We start from the raw sequence: 14,996 nt of genomic DNA, 5'->3' as shown, positions 1-14,996 counted from the left end.
GGAGGGTGTCGACCCCCACCAAATAGAGACAGTTGGTTGAATAACACCTCTCTATTCGTGTTCACTTTCCCCAACAATAAGCTAATATGTTGAGACTATGTAAGCTATTATGGTGAGTTTGAGTCGTGTGTTTTCGCAACGAGTTATAAATTTCTTATGACAGTCTATATCTGCATTTGAATTGTTATGAGAACTTTACGAAGAGAATTATATGTCTTTTGAAATGTTGTACCAATGAGTTTCCTCATTGTAGTTAGGAATGTGTATGTATTGAGTTCCACCTTGCGACATAATGATGGTTTGGGAAAAATTTATTTCTGGAGAAATACTAGAGCTATCCCTACGATTAATTGTCAAATAAGTTATGAATGAAAATGATTAAGAGTATGAGAGTAATGATGAATCTTAGTCGTGAGTCTAATTCAGTTGATGTGTTTGTAAATCTAGAAACTTTGTGAGATGATAGTAAGGTGTGAAACTTTTGCAAGTAAAACTATTGTATCGTTTTACCATGTAATATTTTCGAAGTCAGTTTGATAAGCGAAGTTGGTTTTCAAAACAAAATATAAAACTAAAAGTAAAAATATTTTGAGCCACCTATCAAATGCATTTCAGGTTGGATGTGTGTACTCAGATTTCCGCTGATTTTGTTCTATGAACCTGTCCAGGTGGGGGCAGAGTTAAAATGTTTTAAAACAAGAGTCGAGTCTCAGTTCAGATTCAAGGTTCGTAGAGTTCTCCAATGGCCTTATGTGTCCAAGGTTGGATTATGGATTCGCCAAATGTAATTTAGTTTCCTAGAGTTTGTTAATGGGCTGTATAATTTCTCATTAAAGCTTTGGTTTATTAATTATGAATTATATATCTGTATTGGAGTCGTAGTTAAGTTAAGTTTCTTTGGTTTAAAGTTAAGTGTGCTTAGAAGTAGCTTATTAAGTGTGGGCTGTTACAGTGACACCCTGGTGATGTTTTGAGATATGTTATATGTTGGAATGATGTCATTGAAGCAGGTGAAAGAGAATATGACGTAATTTCCTAAATAGTATTTTAGGTTGTCCATATTTAGGGGAAGTGCTGCCGAAATTTTTAATAACTAATTAAGTTTATGGGTCTTGATTAGTGTCTTTGAGATAGGCTAAACCGTGATTAAATATTTGAAGTTGTTTGAAGAGTTAAAGTTTGTTTAGTAGGGTTTAAAGTTGTAATTACGTTGTGTTTGTTTAAATTAAGACTAAGTCTGTTTAGAAAGCAACTCCTTAAGGGCGGGCTTTTACATTCTATGTTCAACACTTCAAATTTCCAAGTCCACGGCGGCATAATGCCGGACTTTCAAGTTTCAAATTCCTATCCCTTTTCAAGAATCAAAAATTCCAAGTCTAATTTCAAACGCCTAAAACCAATGGCGGCGTAATGCCGAATTTTCAAGTCAAAAAATTCTAACCCTTTAAACTTCCAAATTCAAAGTCTCATGTTCTATACAAAGCTCCTCTTTTCAAATTCCAAGTTCAAGTTCCAAATCAAATTCAAATTTCAAGTTCACTTTCAAACTACAAAAACCCTTGCTTCCCATTTCTCCCAAATACAAAATTGAAAAAGCACTTCAAATGGGTTAAAAATCCCCTGAAATAATACAAATTCAATTTCCAAAATTCCAATGGGTTGAAAATCCCCTGAAATAATACAAATTCAATTTCCGAAATTCCAATGGGTTGAAAATCCCCCTTAAATAATACAAATTCAATTTCCAAAATTCCAATGGGTTGAAAATCCCCCGAAATTGTACAAAATCCAATTCTTCTTCTAATGCATGGGTTGAAATTCCCTTGAAATACTCCAAGTCCAAATGGGTTGAAATCCCCCTAAAATATTCCAAATCCGATTCAATTGGGTTGAAATTCCCCTAAAATATTCCGAATTCAATCATGGGTTGAAATCCCTCTAAAATATTTCCAAATTCCAAGCAACGGGTTGAAAACCCCTAGAAATAATACAAATTCGATTTCCAAAAACAATTCAATGGGTTGAAAATCCCTAAAAATAATACAAATTCGACCTTCTAAAACATTTCCAACGGGTTGAAAATCCCTTGAAATAATCCAAACCCCTATACAAATTCCATTGGGTTGAAATCCCCTTGAAATAGTACAAGATTCAATTTCCTTCTCATGGGTTGAAACTCCCTAGAAATAATACAAGTCCGAACTCTATTCCCGGGTTGAAAGTCCCTTGAAATAGTACAAATCCAATCTCTATATTCTATCAGGTTGAAATTCCCCTAAAATATTCCAAACTCGACTATGGGTTGAAAATTTCCCTAAACAGTTCCAACGGGTTGCAAATCCCGGGATAAATATATAAAATCCAACGGGTCGAAATTCCTTTCAATATTCCAAGTTCTAGTGAAATGGGAAAAGGAGGAAACCTCCACAAAAGAATGAAGCTCATTTCAAAAATACTTCCAACGGGTTGTAAGTCCCGATACTAGTACAAATTCTCATACAAATAACAATAGGTTGAAACTCCTTTGAAATATTTCCAACGGGTCGCAAACCCCGGATACAAGTACAGAATCCAAAATCCTGAATCTTCGGAGTGGCACTTAGAGTCAAGTCTAGGTCTCATTCATTGCATGCATATCATACCATGTGTCGGGTACTCCAAGTTCTAAATCCATGTGATGTGGCCTAACTAGGAGTCAGAAGATCTCGTGGGTTCGCCGAAGAGGAGAAAGGTTGAAGAGAGCTTCATCAGCCCTAGCCTCCCTTATAGCCGGCATCGAACAAGCAACAAGTCCACCTCCTACAAATCAAACTTCCAGTCCCTTTCAAGAACCAATTCAAATGGCTACCATCGATCAAATCACTCAGCTCATGGCCGTTGTAGCCAACCATAACACCATCTTAGAGTACGTGAGCAACCGTTTGGGTGTGATAGAGTAGGCTGCACCTCCGGTCGATCTGACCAAAAAGATGGAAAGCATGGTTAACAAGGTTACCAATCAAGAAATCTATTTCGACACTTCAATGGAAGACAATCTCAAAGGGAGGGAAAACTTGCCGGACAAATTCTCTGCCAATGATATTCCAAAATTCAAGTCAACTAACAATCCCAAGAATTTCAGAGCCACCAGGGCCATTAAGGGGGTTGATCCTGAGTTGTACCCCGTGGTGTTCCCAATGTCCTTAGAACCGAACTGTCAGAAGTGGCACTACTCCCTCAAGGACCATCAAACTAGCACTTGGGACGAGGTAGCTCAAGCATTCATGGAACTATACCAGCCCAACATTCAACTTCAAACCACTCTTTGAGAAACGGAGGTTCTTAGGCAAGGACCCCAAGAAGGCTTCACTAACTACCTCAACTGGTGGAGGGAAATGGCATCTCAAATGGTTACGCGGCCCTCCGAGAGAGAACTGGTCAAGATTTTTATTCCTGGGATCCTTCCAAAGTACAACACCCACCGTAGACACCTACTTTTGTCCCCATTCCCGAAAGGGAAAGGTTCGATGATGAAAGCATAAATCTCCACTTGACAACGCGTCTCCTATAAAATAAACGAATCTCAATTCCCCTTTTCATTTCACCCGAAGCCTGCTATTTATGGAAACCTGCTAAAAATAGTAACTGCCGTAAAGGGTAGCTTCTAAAAGTGGCAAGTCATAAAAGATAGAAACCTGTCAGAATTAGGTGTTGCACTCCAACATAAATCCTAAATGAGATAGAAAATTGCAAGAATCCTATTCCTAATAAGATTCAGAAATAAGAGTTACGTATTAATTAAAATCCTAACGAGCCTAGAGTTCGTAACGGGCCCAGACGCATTCCGTCATAAAATTGATACGCGCTAAAAGACTCGATTAAGTCTGAAACTCTACGGATTTCAGGAATCCGAATCTGACTAAAGAAAACAGCCCAGACCCTATTTTCAACGCCTGGCTCTGGGCGCCGAAATCTTCGGCGCCCAGGCCTGGGCGCTGAAAATACCTGGGTACGTGTTTTTTCCTAATTCTTTGTGGATTAGAACTCTGCAATTCTATCTTTCCACGAACTCTTCCCTATAAATAGACCCCTAAATTCGACGTGAAGGGAACACAACAACACACAATTATATTCTGAGTATTGACTCCAACCCTTAGCCTAAGCCTCACGCTGCGAAACTGTTCACGCGTTCTGTCGCAATCGATCCATAAATCGAACAGAACGTATCCTGTCCCATAATTTGAGATTCGTTAAATAAAAAGGAGAAATAGCAAAGTCAAAGTGGTTAGTTTTCTGAGAACCGTGACGCACCTCTCAAGGGTGCGTCGTAATGTGTCTTTTTCGATGATTTAACTGATTTCCTCGCCCTTTTTATGAACAGTTAAACTAACTAAATCTGATTGTTCTATCACGCCTAACAAATATAATAATTTTCGGGAAATTGGATTTTCATGCTAGGTCCCTTAATACTATTTAAATCAGATAATCACGATCGATCTAGTATTATATGTTGCATATTGCTAAAATCAACTCAGATTAGTTTAATAGTTAACGCATGTCCCTTCAATTATTTATGCTGAGCTAGTAAGGATATCCTGCCTCTGGAGTTATCGACGAGCGAAGTACTCCTCTCGGTAGTTACAGTCCCCCGAACCCTCAATCTCTACCTTGCGGGTGTATGTTGAGAGATCCCCACACCAGGGATCACAAGGGAACCTACGACCGTCGTGGTCAAACATAATTGCACTCCCTTTATGTCACGATAACCGGGTTTTGTCAGTTTTTCTCATTGTCGTTAAAAACTGAATGGCGACTCCTATATTACTAGTCAATTGGGTGTAAACTCACAGGAAATCCAATAACACTTGATTGAATAAAAAGAATCGTCACACCCACGAGGGACGAGGTCACGCATTAGCCTCGTGCTTTTTCGACCCCCTCATAGTGGCGACTCCACTGGGGATAGTGAAGGAAATACTCGTGCTTGTAGGTAATTAAAATAGCCGAAGGGTGAAACGATCCTACCCCGCGTTTATTTCCCCATCAAGTTGGGACGACCTGAAAATCAGCATATTAATGTGAACGGGCAGAACCGCATAACGAATCTCGGCTCCCTCGGGAGTTGGGACTAAGGATACCTTTTTCCGCCAATAGGGGGGTGCATACGCCGCGCATGTTTCCCACTCGGTACTTGTGTAGGTAGTACACCTATCCCGAACCCAATCGCTCGCTCATTAGGTCCCTCTCGCCTGCATGCCCCCTTGGCTTGCACTTGCGGGTTGGCCTCTTGAGCGAAATTCGTCTGTTGAAGACACTACCTCGACCGGGGCATGTGTTGGATCTACGATAGAAGCGGTACCAAGCCAGGCGCAAATAAACTACCCATAGAAGCCTATCATAAACTACGTGGCATATTAAATTTTCAAATCCATGTTTGTAATGTAGTTATGTGTAGCGAAATATGTGATTGTGTGCGACAAACTATCCTAGAAAACCAACGACCTTAAAAATTGCCCAAACATTCATAGACTAATTTGCCAAAGAGTTATACCGAAACACGTGTTCCGCAAGCTCGAATGATCGCCACAAAAATATGCGACGCTCGGGACGGCCTGTAACGAATCCCATAAACGCTGTTACGCGTAAAGGACGTTATTAGGCAAGCACGCAAATCGAAGTCGCATAAACAGAAGACAGAAAACGAGAACCAGCCAGGGACGCATTTTCAACGCCCCTGGCTGGGCGCCAGAATTTCTCACGCCCCTAGCTGGGCGCTGGAGTTGCTGCTTGGCCTTCTGGTCAGGCGCAGCATCCTCGGTGCCCGAGCGAAAGGAAAATACGTAGCGCAAAAAAAATGTTCATAAAAAGAATTGCTACGAGGGCGTAAGAAAAGCACTCGATTTCAAAAAGCGACTCGTGAAAAAATTAATAACTCTTTGTGTCGTTGTTGGGCCTCCTACGACGGCAATGCCCGACACCAAAACCGAACATGCTAACAACTATGAATGTCACACGGGCAAGTGTTTCGAAAATCCAAAGAATGACCAAAAAAGCCAAAAAGTGTACCAACAAAAGAAAGAGTGAAAAACCAATTTAGAGAGTCGAAGTCTAGACTAAGTAATGCTTGAAACTTTGGGAACCTAAACTTTAGTTTATCTTATTCCTAGGACTGGTCCTGCCACTTGGTGCCGATCAGGGAATCAACGGTTAGTGCGTCTCGAAGATACATCGCCAACACCAGGTTTAGTGACTCCAAGCTCCATCCGTCGTCCCTCATTTCAAGGATCTCCGCTTCCCCAACCCCAATTCGCACCTTCAAACATGTCCATCGAAGATTTGCGAGACCAGATGGTCCAAATGACCCAACTTATGGGCCAACTGAAAATGGAAAATGAAGCTTTAGCGGCTGCGCAAGCCAAAAATGACCTCGATAACGAGAAGAGGATTGGAAAAATGGTCCTACAGCAAACCATGGGGAGCAAATACTTCTCCCTCGATCCTGAACCTTTTCCTGGCAAACTACCAGAAAAGTTCAGTTCATCTGACTTACCAAAGTTCAAGGCCACGGACAACCCCCGTGATCATCTACTGAGCTTTGTGAATACCATGAACTTGAAAGGCGTGGACAAGTCCATGTATTTACCTGCCTTTCCTTTGTCCTTGGAACCTGTGCCGCTCAAATGGTACTATCACCAGGACCCTAAGCTCTTCCCCACTTGGGAAGACTTTGTCAATGTCTTCATCAAGCAATACTCGTCGAACATGGATTTCCAAGTCACCATGCGCGAGCTGGAAGTTCTCTTCCAAAAGAAAAATGAGGGTTTCACAACCTACTTTGCTAGATGGAGGGACCAGGAGGCCCAGCTAATCAATAGGCCTCCCGAAACAGAATTGGTCCAAAAATTCATTGACAACCTGGACCCGGCTTACAGACAACACCTTAGGTACCTGGGACTTGACACTTTCAAAAGAGTTTATGATGTGGGAATAAAGATCGAGGACGACCTCGCCAAAACCATACAAAGCAAACCCACATATAAGAACAACACCTACAATCGGGGTAACACATCCCAAGCCCAAGAAGTCCATGCTGTAGAAGAGACTCCCGCCCGAAGAAACCCTGGAAGATGGGTCCGAGACCAAAAGTTTGCCCCACTCGGGTCGACTTTGGTACAAGCCTTTGAAAGACTAACCAATCAAGGAAAGTTGAGACATATAGGCCCCACCCGTGACCCTCCTGTCAAAAGCAAATATTGGGTCGAAGGTACTTACTGCAAATTTCATCAAGGAAATGGGCATGGCATTGAAAACTGCTGGAATCTAAAACATACGATCCAGGACATGATAGAGGATGAAGTGATACCTCTCCCCAACGTTGGCAAACCCAACAACAACAAGAGCCCACTCGGCTCTTGTCACATCTCTCTCGACCAACCAGAGAATTTCGACCCCACGGTGTATATTACGCCTCAAGGTGCACCACTCACTGTGGTCCTTATGGATCGAATCTAGAGGGAAGTGTGCGGTGTGTGGAATGATGATGCTGAAGATATTTACCTATCTCAAGTGTCGGACCAGGACCTCTTCACTGAAACTTGGCCCGGGTATGCTCTCATTGACACCACCCCTCAGGAGCCCGAGGTCGACAACCTCACCCGATCCGGAAGAATATACCAACCGGATATTCACCCACCTCCTACGAACGACATCCCGGTTAGGCAAACTCCTGAGAATGGACGGCACGCCACCGTCGCAGAAGTCATTGAAAATCCTCTCCTGAAACAACTAAAAAGAACCAAGGCCGAGATTACCATCTGGGATCTTATGTGTACTTCAAAGGAACATCGCGAAAAGCTTATTCGCTCACTTGACCTCATCTCAGTACCTACAGATATCACACCTCACTCATTGGTTAGCCATGTCACGAGAGATGCCGGAGAAAAGGCCATAGTTTTCACTGATAAAGACTTACCCAAAGAGGGGTGTGCTCACAATAAAGCCCTTTACGTAGTGGTTGGATGCAAAGGAAAAAACATCCCCCTAGCGCTCGTAGATAATGGTTCGGCGGTTAATGTCTGTCCATTGCGAACTGCCCATTGCTTGGGGCTAGGAAACGATGACTTCCAAACCTCCACGCAAGGGGTACGAGCTTATGATAACTCCCGAAGGCCTGTATTGGGAAAAATCAACCTTACCATACAAACCGGGCCTGTGGCACGCACCACGGAGTTTCAAATAATCGACATCAAGCCCACTTTCAACCTCCTCTTGGGGCGACCTTGGCTCCATGACTTAGGAGGTGTGGCTTCTACCTTGCACCAAATGGTTAAACTTAACCATAACGGGGTAATACTAGAAATCCGTGCCCCTCCTCTCGACGTCAGTTGCACTATGGTGGGAACGGCCGAAACTGCAGTCGACCTTTACGGGTTTCAAATGGAAGAAACAATCCAGTTCATCGAAGATTATGACCCAGCATTCCTAGACCCGCATGCATCCCGAGTCATCCCTAGAATGCTGTTAGCTCAAGGTTATTTCCCAGGAACCCCATTGGGCATAAGGAAGAAGGAATACACATTCCATCCTTTTCCCGACAAATCTACTCCCTTTGGCTTAGGTTATGAACCAACGGAGGAAGATATTGCTGACCGCCTGTCTAGGCTATGCCTTAACAAAGCCAAACAAACCACCCTCCTTCCCCATATCAAAGGACCCTTAACGGGATGTTCGTTCGGGAAGGGGAAGAACACCCATGCTGTGATTTCCCTGAACCCTTCGTTCAGGATGGCTTGCTAAAACCCGGATTTGAAATATTCCATGACTGCCACACCTTGGATGAGGCACCCCACCTCACCAAGACTAAAACAGCTGAAATATTGGACAACCAGGCTCTATGGACATTGTTTAACGAATCGAGGCCTATGGAGAACGAGACTGTGATGACTACCCTAACTTTACAAGATGAAGGTTTCGATCCAACCCGGTTAATCTCTCCTGCATCAACACTAGAAGAGGTCGAGAACGGATGGGTGAAGACATATCAGTGGGTCAATGCAAAAGGAATGGAATTCAAGATGAGTACCGGTGAAGGACCGAAGTTTTATGAGACTAAACCCCAGGCTTGAGCCACATAGAGCACCATTAGCAAAAAGCGCCTAGTAGTTCTTTAGATTGATAAAAAAAATAATAGAGACTTTAGATGGTCCTAAGGCCCCTTAGAATATGGGTCAGTTTCATTTCAGTGTGTTTTCCTTACTTTCCGAATCAATAAAGGCGTAATATTTCTCCTAAAATTTTATTCTAACACTAAATAAACACCAAATGTACTTGCAAAATACAAAAATAAAGAGGCGGCCCACTCCAGGCCCAACAAACAAAGCCCACTCGGTTTTGAAATAGTGCCATGGGAACCAATTCCCGAAACCCACAAAATAAACCACACTATCCCATTCATATCCCCAAAACCTGAAAAGCCAAAACAGTGTCATCATAAGAATCAATCCATGCAACTCAGAATCAAAGGAAATCAAAATCCAAAACAATGCAAATGTTACAAAAAAAAACAGATTCATAAAACATAGATTCCATCATACCCTTCACTAACAACACCTCAAAAACCTACACAAAGATCTTCATAACTTCCGCACCCTACCCCCATTTTCAAAACTGTTTCGAGTCACGAATAGAAAAAATTAATCTGGACAAAAACGCATTTCACGCTAAAAGTAAAAAAAAAACAACCTCCAAAATAGCCTCAAAATTGACTTTAAGTACGAGCAAAATATCAAGGCACAAAAAAGGGAAATAAATGCAAGAACATGTGAAGCAAAGCGTCAAAAATTGACTGCCCAAGTCATTTTCAGCGCCCAGGGTTGGGCGCCGAAATTTCTGACGCCCCAGCCTGGGCGTTGAAACTTTCTGCATGCCAAAAATTTTTCTTTTCAGAAGTGCTCGTCATTTTATCCGCACACAACGGAAAAATAACGAACACTTGGGGGGTACAGTACGTATCCAAATAGGCTTACCAAAATATAGCTATACAATTTAGTCGAATTTTACGCGACTTACGGCAAAAAAACGGCAGATGAAAATAATGATAATACTTCACTCATTTGACCAACTAAGTAATATGTTTCCACCTCAGGGCATATCTACCGAAATCCGGCATACTAGAACTTATTCTAAAGCTAGAACTACGCGCGACCTGATTCTGACAAGATACGTAGGCAATCCCTACCAAGGATTCGGTCCAATAAAAAAAACGAATATTCTTTGTGCAAAAAGTGTTAGACATATAAAATACATAAAAAAGGGAGAAACAAAAATAAATGAAAATGAAAAATAAAAATACGCCTTTATTGAGAAATAATAAGAAGGAAAACAAAGTGCTAGGAATAAAAACAAACACAACTGAAATAAATAGAGGGCACCTACACCCTAGCAAGAACTACACTACTCTAGTTCTTCTGGATCATCAAATAAAGTCTTGTAGAGGGCAATATTCAGAGGATCCACCCCCACAGTCTTCTACGCTGCCCCAATGTCAATCTCCATAAGAACCGGCTCCTGGACACTAACTTCCAAAGATGCCAAGGCTTCAGAAACGTTCTCAGTTATAGCCCGCTCAGCCTCGAGGGCACAGGCAATGGTGGGAGAAGGATTATTATCATCAACTAGACTAGCCACTGTTTCTACAGGCGGCTGAGCCTTCCTAACCCATACATTGTTCCGGCGACGATCTCCGCAAGAGCTTGCATTTCTTTTAACAACAGCAGGCCCCTTCATGTTAGGCATCTTTTTAGGCCTGAAACTGGAACGAGGAGGAACTTCCTTTCGCTTTCGATCAGGACGAGCTTTCACAGTCTTAACACTATAGGTACGAGGTTTGGCAGAATCAGGACCCTCATACTTAACACGAATACGAGGTATCAAAAGCTCAGCCGGCTCCCCATTACGAGCCTCGGTCCTCACATCTTTGTCATCGGAGCTCATCCACAACTTGTAGTTTTCAGAAAGACCCACAAAGCCATTTGTAGCTATGGCCCAACGCGGGAGACCATCATAATACTTAGCCCACGCTAAGACCCGTGTTTGTGAAAAGGCCGCTACCTTAGGTGGTACCGTATCAGAAAAAGGAATAGTCTGCCTTAAACCATATTGACGCATGACTCGGTAAGGGAAAATATAAATGGGACGAGATAGCCTCAACAAAGAAACATAAACCGATATATCAGAACCCCCTGTCATAGTAGTCAAACCCCACCATGGTACCACCCACTTAATAGAACAAATGCCATAAGTAAAAAAGGAGGTCCATTCGGCCTCGTCCTGGCTTTGGTGCAAGTATTTTCGGTTACCCAAGGCTATAGGGCGATAATGTTTAGGATCGGCAGGAGCTTCCAAAAGTCTAAGCCGTTCCGCAAGCCAAATCTGCAAAAACAGGTACGATCGAATCAAAAGAATGAAAAAATGGTCCCTGGGGCGCAGTTTCAACGCCCAGGACCAGGCGCCGAAAACTTCAGCGCCCAGCCCTGGCGCTGAAACTCAGCCCCAGGCAAAAAAATATATGCAAAAGGGACGTATACGTGCGCAAGGAAAAATCGATCACCTGCAGTAATAGGGGGCTTCCCTTAAAATGTTCGGATTTGGCATCCTTCTTCAACTCATCCGCACTCAGCAAAGTCTCGGCAACAACCAACGGCATGATAGAATAGCAACTTTCCATCTGGCTAATCAAGGGGATCAACCTTATGTCACCGAACTCACCATTGTTATCCGATAGAAAATAATGATTCAACAAGCAAAATACAAGGGCTCGAATATTCAATTTCTGTTCGTTCATATTCTTACTAGGCCTAAAGTGATGTTTTACAAGTTTTGCCAAGTTAACCTTATCATCTACAAGAATTTCAGCAAACATGTTATCATCTAGCCCTAGGAAAGCCCTTATGGTTGTTTTACCCTCTTCAATAGTGCCAGGGGTAACAGGAGTAGCATTAGTAGGATAACCAAGGATCGCAGCAAATTCATCGGGCAAAGGACATATTTCGTTGCCCCGAAAGGCAAAAACATGATGATCGGAGTCCCAAAAGCTTAGGGCAGCATGCAGAAAGTTATAATCAATATTAATTTGTTGTAAGCCTAAAAGTGCCTCTAAGTGGTATTCTTTTAACAAAGCTTTTTCTGTGGGAGTAAGGGCCCGTAGCCAACACCTAACAGTCCGTTGGAGTGAGAAAGTAGGGATCGACATGGCAAAAGCAATGAATAATTAAAGCACAACAAAAGGAAAAGAAAGAATTTGAGAGTAGTAGAAAATAGGGACGTATCTAGCCCCTATATATAGCTGAACGCACCCAATGACATCCTGATCCCATTCGGAAACGTGTTAGGAAATCCGAAAGTCAAATATTACCAGGAAAGGACTTTCAGCGCCCACGGCTGGGCGCCGAAATGTACGCCTGGCCTTGGGCGTTGAAAATGCAGCCCAAGGCCCAGATTTCACAAAACACGGAACATGAAAGGACTTAAGACCGTGTTGCTAAACACGAGGCCCTATTGCAAGTAGGATCAAGCCCAAAGCACCTTTAGCTCCCAAATAAGCAAGAAAAAAAATATAACATTAAAACTTGGTCGAAACTTAGACTCGTCTCAGAGAATGCTTATGTACACTTTTCAAAAAAAATACAAGTTAAATATCATGGTCATTCTTCGAAACACCAAAAATATGTGTCGTCAAGTCATTGGTTTTCCAAATAAAAAAATGTTTGTCTGTCAAAGGGTTAATCCGGGCCAAGCTAAAACCAGATGTCGCCTGAAAACTAAAGTCGCACTCCACGGCTTCGCTAAAGTAGCACACTACTATAAAAGGTCGCTCGCACATACGAGCATGACCCCAAACATGATTACAAGATGCGAAAAACAAATCGACGAGCCCCAGTGCTTGGGGGCTCGCGAAAAAAATAGACTCCAACAAGGAGCGCGCAATCAAAATCACATTCCCGGACTACGCCATACACCATATCATATCTCAAAAAAGAACAACAACAGGTTAGACCTCATCGAAAGGACGTCACTGACACTTGTGCACGGTCCTCTGATCAAAGACCAAGTCGAGCCGTAAAGACTAGCTCAAAACCACGAAAGCAGACGATCGCAAGACAAAGATCCGTCTGAACACGTTGTCAGCCCACGTTCAGGTTACAACTAAATTTGAGCATCCCTCGAAAGAATTCGCTCTTGCAAGAATGAATAAAAAGAAATTCTCAAAAGAAATCACAAAGAACCAAAGAAATAGGAACTTGCCCATCTTCAGTCGGCAAGATCGCGTCACCAACCGCGCGAGTTCCCTAATCGAAAAAACGAATTCAGGGACGTCCACCCTTACCGGACAGGGCTCGCCCACCCTCAGCGGGCGGGGTCTGCGTCACTAGCCGCGCAGGTCCTCAATTTTCGAAAAAATAAAATCTTCAAATTTAAAATAGGCTCGCCATCTTTAGTCGGCGGGGTCTACGTCACAAACCACGTAGGTCTTTATTTTCAAAAAAAAAAAAGCAAACAAACTTCAAAACAGATTCGTCCACTTCTATCGGACGGTGTGTCCACCCTTAGCGGACAGGTTCGCCATCTTTAGCCGGCGGGGTCTACGTCACAAACCGTGTAGGTCCTTATTTTCAAATTTGAAAAACAGATTCGTCCACTTCTATCGGACGGGGTGTCCACCCTTTGCGGACAGGCTCGCCATCTTTAGCCGGCAGGGTCTGCATCACTAACCGTGCAGGTCCTTAGTCGCTGCAGCGATAACTTTTTCTGGTTTTCCCTTTTCCAAAAATTAAAAGGATTGGTTTTTCGTTTTTTCCAAAAAAGAGCGATGTGCTGGATTTTCCTTCGTTTTACGTCCCATAAAAACAAGGGGGTTTTCTCGTTTAGCTAGCCCTGAAAATGAGAATCTTTAGAAACATTTTTTACCTCGTGATTGGGCTTCGCCAGGCCCAATTACACTTTATAGCTTTGATTTTGAAAACATCTGTAGCTACTCCCAATGACAAAGTGAGGGAGTTTCTACGCACCTTTAGATCCTTCCAATGACAAAGTGAGGAAGTTTCTATACTATCAGTTGACAAATCCCAATGACACGTGAGGGATATGTTGACCCTTCAAGTGATGACCCTTAAGTCAAATGTTATCACTCGGGGGCTCGTGAGACCCTCGCAAAACAGGTCACATACACCATGGCTTGTGTGACGCACTCCGTCTAATACTTTGACCATCGTCTTACTCCAAGACTCAGTCAAAGTGGGGGCTAACTGTAGACACCTACTTTTGTCCCCATTCCCGAAAGGGAAAGGTTCGATGATGAAAGCATAAATCTTCATTTGACAACGCGTCTCCTATAAAATAAACGAATCTCAATTCCCCTTTTCATTTCACCCAAAGCCTGCTATTTATGGAAACCTGCTAAAAATAGTAACTGCCGTAAAGGGTAGCTTCTAAAAGTGGCAAGTCATAAAAGATAGAAACCTGTCAGAATTAGGTGTTGCACTCCAACATAAATCCCAAATGAGATAGAAAACTGCAAGAATCCTATTCCTAATAAGATTCGGAAATAAGAGTTACGTATTAATTAAAATCCTAACGAGCCTAGAGTTCGTAACGGGCCCAGACGCATTCCGTCATAAAATTGATACGCGCTAAAAGACTCGATTAAGTCTCAAACTCTACGGATTTCAGGAATCCGAATCTGACTAAAGAAAACAGCCCAGACCCTATTTTCAACGCCTGGCTCTGGGCGCCGAAATCTTCGGCGCCCAGGCCTGGGCGCTGAAAATACCTGGGTACGTGTTTTTTCCTAATTCTTTGTGGATTAGAACTCTGCAATTCTATCTTTCCACGAACTCTTCCCTATAAATAGACCCCTAAATTCGACGTGAAGGGAACACAACAACACACAATTATATTCTGAGTATTGACACCAACCCTTAGCCTAAGCCTCACGCTTCAAAACTGTTCACGCGTTCTGT

The sequence above is a fragment of the Spinacia oleracea genome, chromosome 2, assembly GCF_020520425.1.
Source record: "Spinacia oleracea cultivar Varoflay chromosome 2, BTI_SOV_V1, whole genome shotgun sequence".
Lineage (NCBI taxonomy): Eukaryota > Viridiplantae > Streptophyta > Magnoliopsida > Caryophyllales > Amaranthaceae > Spinacia > Spinacia oleracea.
Note: the sequence above shows the minus strand (reverse complement) of the source record.